We start from the raw sequence: 13538 nt of genomic DNA on the forward strand, positions 1-13538 counted from the left end.
GAAAAAAACTTTGCATAGTAGGGAATGAAAGACACGGTTGATATTGACATGTTTGGAGAAGGGCAAGTTTTTATTAACAGATATTTTGGTTATAGGGGCTTCCCAGGTGGCCCTAGTGGTAAAGAATCCACCTGCCAATGCAGGAGCTAGGTGTGTTCGACCCCTGGGTCCAGAAGATCTCCTGGAGGAGGAAATGGCAACCTACTCCAGTATTCTTGCCTGAGAAATTCCATGGACAGAGAAGCCCGACAGGCTACAGTCCATGGGGTCGCAAAGAGTTGGGCACAACTGAGCACACACATTTTGCTTATACAGATACATTTCTTATGGGATGATTGTATTAATATATCAAAGAATAGTGTTTTCAGAAAACTAAAAAAAATGTTTAAAAACTATTGGTTCTGAAGGCACACAGGGATATTTGTTTGCTAATATGATCAGGACTATTTATGGTCTACCTACTATGTACGTGGTCTGTGCTTTACTTGTTAGGCGTGCGGCATTCATAATCTCCATTCCTCATAATAATTGTGCAAGGCGGGGGGAGTACTGATATAATGGGCCTCGGAGAGATGAACTGCTTGACCATTACCATGTAGTAGGCTAAGATTCGAACCTTGGTGAAGTTTATTCTAAAAACCTACGTACTTTCCATTACCCACACCGCCTTCCTATGAGAATTAATGGCAAATAAACAACTTCAGTGGAGATGATGGTCCAAATTATTTTTAAAAAATTAATTGGGTTACATGTCAATTGCACTATCAACCTCTCTCAATTTGCATTTGGACAATACACAGCATAGTACTCACAATGACACAGTTGGATAACTTACAATATAATGTCTGTGACTCTCAGAGATTACCAGTGCTTCTGTGGCCGTGATTTCTTTTGATCTTCCTCAGCAACCTGCAATGTTATTATTGGCTCCACTTACAGAACAAACTAAGGTTTAAAGAGGTAATAATGATTGTTGTTGTTTAGTTGCTAAGTCGTGTTCAACTCTTTTGTGACCCCATGGATTGTAGCCCCCCTCCCCCCAGGCTCCTCTATCCATGAGATTTCCCAAGCAAGAATACTGGAATGGGTCACCATTACCTTCTCTAGGGGATCTTCCTGACCCAGGGATCGAACCCGTGTCTCCTGCATTGGCAGGTGGGTTCTCTACCACTGAGCCACCAGGGAAGCCCTTAAAGAGGTAATGCATCTGCCCAAAGTCACCCAGTTAGAAAGTGCCCCAGTTAGAGTGTGAATTTAGGACACCTGAATCTTAATGTCACCCTTTTCACTGACTGAACATTGATCTTAAAATATTCTATCATCATTAGTTTCTATGATGTCATTTCTTCTGCCACATTGTCCCAAATGACAGAGATTTTAATATATTCACAAATTTTCCGGAAAAAACTTCATCTAAATTAACATAGCAAGTCTGCTTGCAGAGTGTTTCGACCCTCCTGAAATACCTCAAAATTCACTTTGTTATTAACCCAGCTACTTTTTCTTTGGCTGGTATTTAATATTGTGAACAGCATGTACTGAGCTTTGTTCGTTTATCCATTATAATAATCCCAGAATTTAACTGATGCATTTACTCCATTTACATTTATTGTGATCATTGATATATCTGGGTTATTTTTACGATGCTACTTAAAGATATTTACCTTGCTTTCTCTATACTTTTTACTTTCTCTTTTCTGGCATCCACTGCTTGCTTATACTAGCTTGAAAATTATATATTATTTCTCTATAATTTTTAAACGTCAACATGCATACCTGGCTTTATTATTCCCTCACATTTTATATCTTATTGTTGTTCAGAGTTTTAGCTCTATCTTACTTTCTTATTTAAATTTACTTATTTTTAATTGGGGGATAATTGCTTTATAATATTGTGTTGGTTTCTGTCATACATCAACATGAATCAGCCATAGGTATACGTATGTCCCCTCCCTCCTGAACCTCCCTCCCACGTTAAATCCCATCCCACTCCTCTTGGTTGTTGCAGAGCACCAGATTTGAGCTCGCTGTGTCATACAGCAGATTTCGACTGGCTTTCTAATTTTACACAGGTTCATGTATATGTTTCAATGCTACTCCATCTGCCTTTCTACACCCAAATGAATCCACCTATGGGCTCTCACCAGCATCACCATTACTTTTATACATTCAGTGTAAAGTTTAGCTTTAAGCACACTTAACGATTACTTTGCTCCCAATTCCTTCTTGATTTTTATTCTTTTTTTTTTATGGACTCTTTTTTTTTTCTACAAAAGTTATTAAATTTAGTAATGACGGGTCTTTATCTGAAAATGTCTCAGTTTCATTTCTTGGGAAATAATTTAACTGGGATAGAAAACTCTAGGTGGATTCAGTTATCTCAGCACTTTGAAAATATTATCTCTTATTTTCTGGATTGTATCACTCTTTTTAAGTTTGTTGCCAGTGTAATTTCATTCCTGTGTAAGTTATATCTTTTCTCCTTGGCTGCCTTTAAGTTCTTCTCTTGCGTTTGATGCTCTAAAGTTTTATCATGGTGTGTCTAGGTATGACTTCATCTGTATTTACTATTTCCTGATAAAGGCTTATACTTTTGTACATGAAGATTTAAGTTTTCTTCAGTTGTAAAAATTCTGTTATTATTGAATTCTATAAATATTCTCCTGGAATAGTGTACCTCATTCTTCTATTTTTTCTGAAAGTTGTATTAGACATATACTGAACTTCATGCTCCTTCAAGTACCCTGACCATGCTTTTACATTTTCCATGCTTTATCCCTCTGTGCTTTTGGGCTTCCCAAAAGTGGTAAAGAACCTGCCTGCTAATGCAAGAGACACAGGAGATGTGGGTTTGATCCCTGGGTTGGGAAGATGCCCTGGAATAGGAAATGGCAACCGACTCCAGTATTCCTGCCTGGAGAATCACAGAGCAGCCTGGCAGGTTATAGTCCATGGGGTCAAAAAGAATCAGACACGACTGAGCAACTGAGACCACGCTTCTTTTAGGTAGTCTCTTCAGATTACTTTTCAAATTCACTGTTTTTTTTTGCTGCTGTAGTTTATTTGTTTGGCTGTATCTAATGTGCTATTCAACCCATCAAGAAAGTTATGATTTTTAAGATTTTTTTCAAAACAAAATAATCTCAAATTTCTACTTTTTTTTTTTTTTAACCACAGCTGTCTTTTCTCTTTCTAGTTATTCCCTTTCATTTTTTAATCTGTTTTTACAACTAGTTCTGTTAGCTTTGGATTGTGAGACCATCTTCAGTAGGTTTCCCTTTGTGGTGATTCTTGAGGCTTGGGTTGAAGGCACGTACCTCTACAGCGGTTTTGCATTTCCTTCAAAGACCAGTTTTGATGCTAAGTTTTGGCATAGTGTCGTTTTAAACTAGAGTCTCATGTAGGGACTCTTCACTTTCATGCATTGGAGAAGGAAATGGCAACCCACTCCAGTGTTCTTGCCTGGAGAATCCCAGGGACGGGGGAGCCTAATGGGCTGCCGTCTATGGGGTCGCACAGAGTTGGACACGACTGAAGTGACTTAGCAGCAGCAGCAGCATGTAGGGGTAGGCTCTTGGTTACATATCTTCAGAGTTTCCAGTTAGAGCCCAGGTAGAAACCAGATTCTTTACTGTCGTGTCCTTGTGAGTGAGTTTTGTTTCTAGTTTTCCCTGTTCTGAGGACAGAGCTTTTCAGATATTCTGCTCCCCAGCTTGGCTCTTTCCACAAGGAACCAACATGTCTCCAGATTTCCTAGATTGGTTCCTTAGAATGAGTTCTCTCTTTCCCGCAGTCTCAGTAATGCATCTAAAGAGATGATTTTACATTGTATTCAGCATGTCCAGGTATTCTATAGTTTGAATATTTTCTTACTAGTCTTTCATACTGTCAGGAATAGAAATTATTTTCTTTCTTTCTTTTTTTTTGGAGTATAGTTGCTTTACAATGTGTTAGTTTCTGCTGTAGAGCAAAATGAATCAGCTATACATATACATACAGTCCCTCTTCTAGGGATTTGCCTCCCATTTAGTTCATCACAGAGCACTGAGTGGAGTTCCCTGTGCCATACAGTAGTTTCTTATTGGCTATCTGTTTTATACATAGCAGTGTATGTATATGTTAATCTCTATCTTCCAATCCATCCCGCCCCCTCCCTTCTCTCCTTGATGTTCAAGAATTGGTTCTCTATGTCTGTGTCTCTATTTCTGCTTTGTAAATAAGTTCATCTACACCATTTTTGTAGATTCTGCAAAGATGCATTAATACACATTATTCATCTTTCTGTTTCTGACTTACTTCATTCTGTATGACAGTCTCTAGTTCCAGCCACATCTCTGCAAATAGCATGATTTCATTCCTTTTCATGGCTGAGTAATATTCCATTATATATATATATCCTCTTTATCCATTCCTCTGTTAATGGACATTGAGGTTGCTTCCATATCCTGGCTATTGTAAATAGTGTTGCAGTGAACATCAGGGTGCATGTACTGTAATTACTTTCTATCTAATATGCATGCTTACTCTTTCCTTGAGTATTTCTTGTATCATATGACAATGGAGAGCTGTTTAAAATGCTTCTGAGACACATAACTGAAAGGTGGTTCATATATTCAAGAGACAGAGGGTAATGTATTTCCTAGGCTTTTGCTATATGTTCGGATGTGGTTTGGTTTCAAAACGAATAACAACAACCCCCTTCCCCTGCCAAGTCTGCCTGTTTTAAAATCTGGGAAGAGATAAGATAATCTACAGTGGTCATACAGATCCAGGGATAAAAGAAAGTAAAAATATAATTATTGATTAAGATAAATTTGAGCAACTGAATAGTTATAGCACCTTGGAAAGGAGCTTGAGTACATCAGACATTTCCTGATTATGTTCAGTATGACTTAAAAGAATACCTTTGAAAAATTTTCACCCTTTATGATTTACAGTCTGCCTTTATCACCTTCAATATTTATAAATTATTTTATTATTGAAGTATCAGTAGGATGCAGAGGAAAAAACCAGAAGAGCCATAAAAAGCTGTAATGTAACTCCCTGCTAAGAACTTGCATGTCCACAAAGACATAGTTACTCTGGAGCAATATCTATACTGAAATATTGAACTTCAGTAGGCATTTCTCTGCATAATTTAAAACGTAGAGAAGAAAGTCAACTACTTATGGTGAATACTTTCCCTATGGTAATATTTCAATAGAAAACAACATAGAAATAGCAAGTACTAACTGTGGATCACAATGAATTTGGTAATGCATAGAAGACAAAACATTTAAAAAATATGGTAGCCACAATATCTCAATAAACATACTGAAATCTTTTTAACTATCAAAACCTCAGTAAGCTATAACTTCTACCCCAACACAAGACCCTAACCAACACTGCTGATGGCCTTTAAAAACGTGTTAATAATATCCTTCCTATTTTGTTCATTTCTTTTCTTTACCCTTACTGATGACATTTTTCAAACTATAAAATGCACTCTGCCGGCAAACCTTCTCACTTCAACAATTCTCTCTTTTATAACAGTAAGTCTACATCCTGTGCTACTGAAACATCCACTATCTTTTGGTGTGTGACTTTGAATGAGGCTGAGAACAAGCCGTACATTTAAAAATCAATACCTAACCTTATCAATATTCATTTTACTTTGTCAATATGAAATACAAAGGTGAAAGAGCAGTAAATAAGCTAAAGCACTGAAATAAACTCGGTGTTCCTGTCACAATTAATAAATGTTCAAGCGGTAACACTGCTGGCTGGTCTATAGCTTTATAAAGCGACTCAAATCATGCTTCAGTGTTACTGCTACACAGGGTGAGTGAAATTTTCAATACACTAGCAGGTAAAAATGATCAGATTTGGGGTTATTAATTTCACAGGGGACTTTAAATCTTCAAAAAAAATATGACATTATGAATACAAAATATGTAACTGTTTATCTTTAGCATCTTAAATTATTGTATAAACGTAGTTTGGGATTATAAAGTTAAAGTGCCTAGTTATAGTTTTCTGACAATTTTTTTGCTAAACCTTTCCTAAACCTGCTGTTTTGTCCCCATCCTATTTCATATATATACCAGAGGGGATCACTGAACAATATTCAGACCATCAGCCTTTTAATTCTTATTCTTGATTTCAAATCAGAAAGTGTTACCCTCATCTGCCTTTTTCCAGCTTAGGCTGAATGCTGACTAGAGGTAAAAGAACTGTGAAAACACATCTCAGTTTCAGTGTGTTTTGGGGGAAGTCTACAAAGGCCTAGACAATGGCAGGAATAGTTTCCTTCAAATCATTCTATATTCTAACCTACCTTGGAAGCTTATGAAGATAAGATTCTTTGTTATGTGACTGACTATATATTCCAGAACTTGAAAAATATCATTTTTGGAGACAAGATGATCTAGGATTCATAACCTCATTAACAAAGTGTATTTATGCAAAAGCATTTCTTACGTGAATTTGGATAATAATCTTCACCTTAGAGTTGATTCATTAGTATTAGAAGACATTCTTTTTAAAACTAAGGATTTTTAAATAACCTCATTCTCTTCCTCCTTGAGATGAACAGTTATGCATGGATTTTTAAAAATGCATGAGTAACATAATTCTCTTACTCTAATACTATTTGATTAATTACAAAAATGCATTAACTTTCTATGAATTATGTTTTTTTAAGGAAAACAATGTAGTAATAGAATCAAAATCTTGAGTTGTAAGGAGAATCACAAAAATTTTGAAAAATAACATTTGGAATATGCTGGTAGATGCTTAGGAATGTTTAGGCTAAAGTTTAATCTTTATACCCATACTCTATAAAAAATGATTTCTTCTGATGCTGTTGAGTTGTCACATCAAAATCACCCTGTAGATATAATTATATTATCCTCTTCCCAACCATTACGTATTTTCCTTCTCACTTCACACATGTTCCGTGTTAGGACCTGACCCTGACAGTCTCTCTTGCTCATTGCTGGCTCTGAAGTGCTTTAGTCACATTCCTAAGATTGTTCTTGTACTATTTCTGCCACAAATGTTTGAATCATTGAAAGATAAGAGAATTCAGGAGACCATTCAACCAGAATGGGAGTATTAAAGAATCCTATACCCACCTTATGCATGATTTGAATTCAAAAACTTATGACATGTATTTAATCTAAAAGTGGCTATATGTTCCTGTATAAAGACACACATTAGAGGTATACTAATGAATGTTCTGTATTTCTGCAAGGCAAATTTAGATGTTTTTGGCACTTCAGATATATAATAGTCTGTATAAAAAATAAACTATATAATAGTCTCTCTCTATATATAATTACATAAAAAACATGGAATATGATGGTCTTTACCTATATATTCTTACAAAGGGACCTAAGTATATTGTCACTAAAAGAAGATGGGTTTAGGAGTAATGCAGACATTGGCTTGAATCCTCCCTTTGCCCTTCAATCATTCTGCCTTCACAGATAGCTAAGAAGAAGCCCACACATGTCTGAATCTTCATTTTATGCTGTACAGTGAATCATAACATGTGAAACACCAAGTTGTTGCAAAGATAAAAAACAATAATAAAGGCTTTGGTACATAGTAGGCACTCAATAAGTGGTAAATATTTATCTACATAAATATTTGTTGTGGTTGTTCAGTCTCTAAGTCTTGTCCGACTCTTTGTGACCCCACGGACTGCAGCACGCCAAGCTTCCCTGTTCTTCACCATCTCCCAGCGAAGAGCAAACTCACGTCCATTGCGTCAATGATGCCATCCAACCATCTCATCCTCTGTTGCCCGCTTCTTCTCCTGCCCTCCATCTTCCCCAGGGTCAAGGTCTTTTCCAATGAGTCTGCTCTTTGCATCAGGTGGCCAAAGTATGCAGGAGTATTGGAGCTTCAGCTTCAGCATCAGTTCTTTCAATGAATATTCAGGGTTGATTTCCTTTAGGATTTACTAGTTTGATCACCTTGCAGTCCAAGTGATGCTCAAGAGTCTTCTCCAGTACCGCAATTCAAAAGCATCAATTCTTCAGCACTCAGCCTTTTTTATGGTTCAACTCTCACATCTGTCCATGACTACCTGAAAAACCACAGCTTTGACTATACAGACCTTTGTTGGAAGAGTGATGTCTCTGCTTTTCAATATGCTGTCTAGGTCTGTCATAGCTTTCTTTCCAAGGAGCAAGTGTTTTAATTTCATGGCTACGGCCACTGGCTACAGTGATTTTGGAGACCAAAAAATAAAATCTGTCACTGTTTCCACTTTTTCCCCATCTACTTGCCATGAAATGATGGGACTAGATGCCATGATCTTAGTTTTTCAAAATATTGAGTTTTAAGTCAGCTTTTTCTTTTTTTTAATTTTATTTTATTTTTAAACTTTACAAAATTGTATTAGTTTTGCCAAATATCGAAATGAATCCACCACAGGTATACATGTGTTCCCCATCCTGAACCCTCCTCCCTCCCCATACCATCCCTCTGGGTCGTCCCAGTGCACTAGCCCCAAGCATCAAGTATCGTATATCAAACCTGGACTGGCAACTCGTTTCATACATGATATTTTATATGTTTCAATGCCATTCTCCTCAGCTTTTTCACTTTCCTCTTTCACCCTCGTCAAGATGTTCTTTAGTTCCTCTTCAGTTTCTGCCTTTAGAATGGCATCATTGGCATACGTGAGGTTGTTGACATTTCTCCTGGCCATCTTGATTCCAGCTTGTGCTTTATCCAGCCTGGCATTTCCCATGATGTACTCTGCATATAAGTTAAATAAGCAGGGTGACAATATGCAGCCTTGATGGACTCCTTTCCCAATTTTGAAATTGTTCCATGTCTGGTTCTAACTGTTGCTTCTTGATCTGCATACGTGTTTCTCAAGAGGCAGGTAAGGTGGTCTGGTATTCCCATCTCTTGAAGAATTTTCCACAGTTTGTTATGATCCACACAGTCAAAGGCTTTAGCATAGTCAATGAAGCAGATGTTTTTCTGGAATTCCCTTGCTTTTTATATCCAACGGATGTTAGAAATTTGATCTCTGGTTCCTCTGCCTTTTCTAAATCCAGCTTGAACATCTGGAAGTTCTTGGTTCACATACTGTTAAAGCCTATCTTGAAGGATTTTGAGCATTACTTTTCTAGCATGTGAAATGAGTGCAATTGTGCGATAGTCTGAACATTCTTTGGCATTGCCCTTCTTTGGGACTGGAAAGAAAACTGACCTTTTCCAGTCCTGTGGCCATTGCTGAGTTTTCCATTTGTTGACATATTGAGTGCAGCCTTTAGCAGCATTGTCTTTTAGGATCTGAAACAGGTCAGCTGGAATTCCATCACCTCCACTAGCTTTGTTTATAGTGATGCTTCCTAAGGCCCACTTGACTTCACACTCCAGGATGTCTGGCTCTAGGTGAGTGACCATACCATCATGGCTATCTGGGTCATTAAGACCTTTTTTGTATAGTTCTTCTGTATGTGCCAACTCTTCTTAATCTCTTCTGCTTCTGTTAGGTTCTTGCCATTTCTGTCCTTTATTGAGGCCATCTTTTTATGAAATGTTCCCTTGATATGTGCAATTTTATTGAAGAGATCTCTGCTGCTGCTGCTAAGTCGCTTCAGTCATGTTCGACTCTGTGCGACCCCATAGATGGCCTCCCAGCAGGCTCCCCCGTCCCTGGGATTCTCCAGGCAAGAACACTGGAGTGGGTTGCCATTTCCTTCTCCAATGCATAAAACTGAAAAGTGAAAGTGGTCGACTCTTAGCGACCTCATGAACTGCAGCCTACCAGGCTCCTCTGTCCATGGGATTTTCCAGGCAAGAGTATTGGAGTGGGGTGCCATTGCCTTCTCCGTGAAGAGACCTCTAGTCTTTCCCATTCTATTGTTTTCCTGTATTTCTCTGTATTTTTCACTTAAGCAGGCTCTGGAACTCTGCATTCAGTTGGATATATCTTGCCCTTCTCCTTTTCTTTTCTTGGCTATTTATAAGGCCTCCTCAGACAACCACTTGTCTTCTTGCATTTCTTTCTCTTTGGGATGGTTTTCAATACCGCCTCCTGTACAATGGTATGAACCTCCATCCCTATGAACATATTCTGCATGTACATGCTTCCTACTTCCAAATTCCAAAAATTCAACAAAATTAAGAGGATGAAGATCAGATATTAAACTTACAAATACATGCATAATTTCATGTATGTATCCCCCGTCCCTGGGATTCTCCAGGCAAGAACACTGGAGTGGGTTGCCATTTCCTTCTCCAATGCATGAAACTGAAAAGTAAAAGTGAATTCGCCTCTTAGCCACTTAGGTAATGTTTTATGTGAATGAACAACTGTATTATGGGTGCTCCAATTTTAAGTTATTCTTCAATTTTTTACTGTTGAACTATGGAAAAGGTCTCTGAAATAGAGAACTTAAGCTTCGTATCTTTTATTTCCTTGAAATCATGTCAAGACATCTATCTATATCTGTATTTATGTCTATATTTTCCCGTTCTCACTGCTTACTCTCCTGTTGATACAAATCTTATTTTCATATTGTATAATTCATCATGGCCAAAATAACTCTTCCAATGAAAGAATTTCCAAATGAAGCTGAGAGCGATGGTTTATAAATCTGAATGGTTAAGGATCCCAGGCAATAGGCCAATGCTATAATAGTAACTTTGTAATTGATCTTGTGTTCCTATTGTTTAGTGGGTAAGTTGTGTCTGAATCTTTTACAACCTCAAGGACCGTAGCCTGCCAGGCTCCTCTGTCCTTGGGATTTTCTAGGTAAGAATACTGGAGTGAGTAACCATTTCCTTCTCCAAGGGATCTTCCTGACCCAGGGATCAAAGAAAACATCTTCTGCACTGCAGGAGGATTCTTTAGCACTGAGCGACCAGGGAAGCCCAACTGTTCAGTATCTACATGGAAAACATTTTCTCAGAGTCATTTTGCTGAATCACAGATTTACTATGGTTCATTGTGGTTTATTTCCATATTTAAAGTAAAAGGTTTTTTTTTGCACCTACTTCTGCTTTATTAACTATGCCAAAGCCTTTGACTGTGTAGATCACAACAAACTGTTGAAAATTCTTAAAGAGATGGGAATACCAGACCACCTGATCTGCCTCCTGAGAAATCTGTATACAGGTCAAGAAGCAAGAGTTAGAACTGGATATGGAACAACAGACTGGTTCCAAATTGGGAAAGGAGTACGTCAAGGCTATATATTGTCACCCTGATTATTTAACTTATATGCAAAGTACATCATGCCAAATGCTGGGCAGGATGAAGCACAAGCTGGAATCAAGATTTCTGGGAGAAATATCAATAACCTCAGATATGCAGATGACACCACCCTTATGGCAGAAAGCAAAGAAGAACTAAACAGCCTCTTGATGAAAGTGAAAGGGGAGAGTGAAAAAGTTGGCTTAAAGCTCAACATTCAAAAAACTAAGATCATGGCATCTAGTCCCATCACTTCATGGCAAATAGATGGGGAAACAATGGAAACAGTGAGAGACTTTATTTTGGGGGGCTCCAAAATCACTGAAGATGGTGACTGCAGCCATGAAGTTAAAAGATGCTTGCTCCTTGGAAAAAAAGTTAAGACCAATCTAGACAGCATATTAAAAAGCAGAGACATTACTTTGCCAACAAATGTCTGTCTAGTCAAAGCCACGGTTTTTCCAGTAGTCATGTACAGATGTGAGAGTTGGACTATAAAGAAAGCTAAGCGCCAAAGAATTGATGCTTTTGAACTGTGGTGTTGGAGAAGACTTTTGAGAGTCCCTTGGACTGCAAGGAGATCAATCCTGAATATTCATTGGAAGGACTGATGCTACAGCTGAATTTCTGATACTTTGGCCACCTGATGGAAAGCACTGACTCATTGGAAAAGACCCTGATGCTGGGAAAGATTAAGGGCAGGAGGAGAAGGGGACGATAGAGGATGAGATGGTTGGATGGCATCACTGACTCGGGACGATAGAGGATGAGATGGTTGGATGGCATCACTGACTCAATGAACATGAGTATGACTAAACTCCGGGAGTTGGTGATGGACAGGGAAGCCTGGCATGCTGCAATTCATGGGGTTGCAAAGAGTCAGACATGACTGAGCAAATGAACTGAACTGAACTGAAAGCAAAAGTTAGTTGCACAGTTGTGTCCAACTCTTTGTGATCCCATGGACTGTAGCCCGCCAGGCTCTTCTGTCCATGGAATTCTCCAGGCTAGAGTATCGGAGTGGGTAGCCACTCCCTTCTCCAAGGGATCTTCCCTACCCAGGGATCAAACCTGGGTCTCCTGCACTGCAGGCAGATTCCTTACCAACTGAGCCACTAGGGAAGCCCTTATTCCCATGTAGGTGTCTATAGTTTAATAACCAGTTGGCTCCCTCCTATCACTGGAGATGAAGAGGTCTTCATCTCTGCCTCCCTTACCACTGCTCTTGCATGAGACCTTGTGATACATGCTAATCTTATTTATATCCATCCCAACCATGCTTAGGTCTTTGCTGTCTTTCAGGAAGGCCTCCTGTTTCCTCTGATCTAGTGTCTTGTCTCGGCTCAACACTTGTGGTTTTCCCTATGCTACACTCATTTGAATGACATGGATTTTGAGGTGGAAATGATGAGAGATTTTTTATTCTAATTCTAACTTGTCTAAGTAAGGAAAGATCAATCTAAGATTGCTGCAGAACTGGGTCTAGGAACCAGATTGCTGCATTTATGGCCAGGCTGCCATCTACTGAAACATGGGTTTTGTGTTTTGAGAGTGCTTCAGTACTTTAGAAATAATTAATATTAATTTCTTCTGGGGTTATCTGCCTTTTCATCTATTTATGCTTTGTTTTTCCAAGTCTATAATTTTCTTGAAGCCAAAGACAGCCTTTGAAGTTTCTGTATTCTATAATACCTCAAACAGTTTTGCAGGTATGTGTGTGTATGTGCTAAGTTGTTTAAGTTATGTCTGTCTCTTTGCGACTGCATGGACTTTAGCCCACCAGCTCCTCAGTCCATGGAATTCTCCAGGCAAGAATACTGGAGTGGGTTGCTGTGCCCTTCTCCAGGGGATCTTCCTGACCCAGGGACTGAACCTGCCCCTCCTGCACTGGCAGCTGGGTTCTTTACCACTAGAACCACCTGGAAGCTCAAGTGTGCAAGTGTGTAGGAAGTACCTGGGCTCAGTAGTAAAGAATCCGCCTGCCAATGCAGGAGATGCAGGTTTGATCCCTGGGTTGGAGAGATCCTCTGAAGAAGGAAATGGCTACCCACTCTAGTATTTTTGCTTGACAAATCCCATGTCCAGAGGAGTGTAGTGGGCTACAGTCCATGGTGTTGCAAAAGATTTGGACACGACTTAGCAACTAAACAACAACAGCAAGTGAGTACTCTAGTGATTGGCTGCCCGAAAAACTTACGCAAGGAACACTCGATACATCCTGACACCAAAGGCAAATGACTTGCTTTACTGGTTTCTTGGAACTGTGCTTCTTCCTCAGTGCAAGCTAAGGATTATCCGTGTTTCACTCCTGATGATGTATAAAGGTTGTATG

The 13538-nt window shown here is 38.8% G+C and overlaps 1 protein-coding gene across 2 annotated transcripts in view; it reads right to left on the bottom strand.

Annotated features, from left to right (window-relative positions):
- The window catches only part of GPATCH2 (G-patch domain containing 2), a 473250-nt gene that overhangs the window by 8066 nt on the left and 451646 nt on the right, over window positions 1-13538 (bottom strand). The window lies entirely within an intron of this gene.

The sequence above is a fragment of the Bubalus kerabau genome, chromosome 5, assembly GCF_029407905.1.
Source record: "Bubalus kerabau isolate K-KA32 ecotype Philippines breed swamp buffalo chromosome 5, PCC_UOA_SB_1v2, whole genome shotgun sequence".
Taxonomy (NCBI): domain Eukaryota; kingdom Metazoa; phylum Chordata; class Mammalia; order Artiodactyla; family Bovidae; genus Bubalus; species Bubalus kerabau.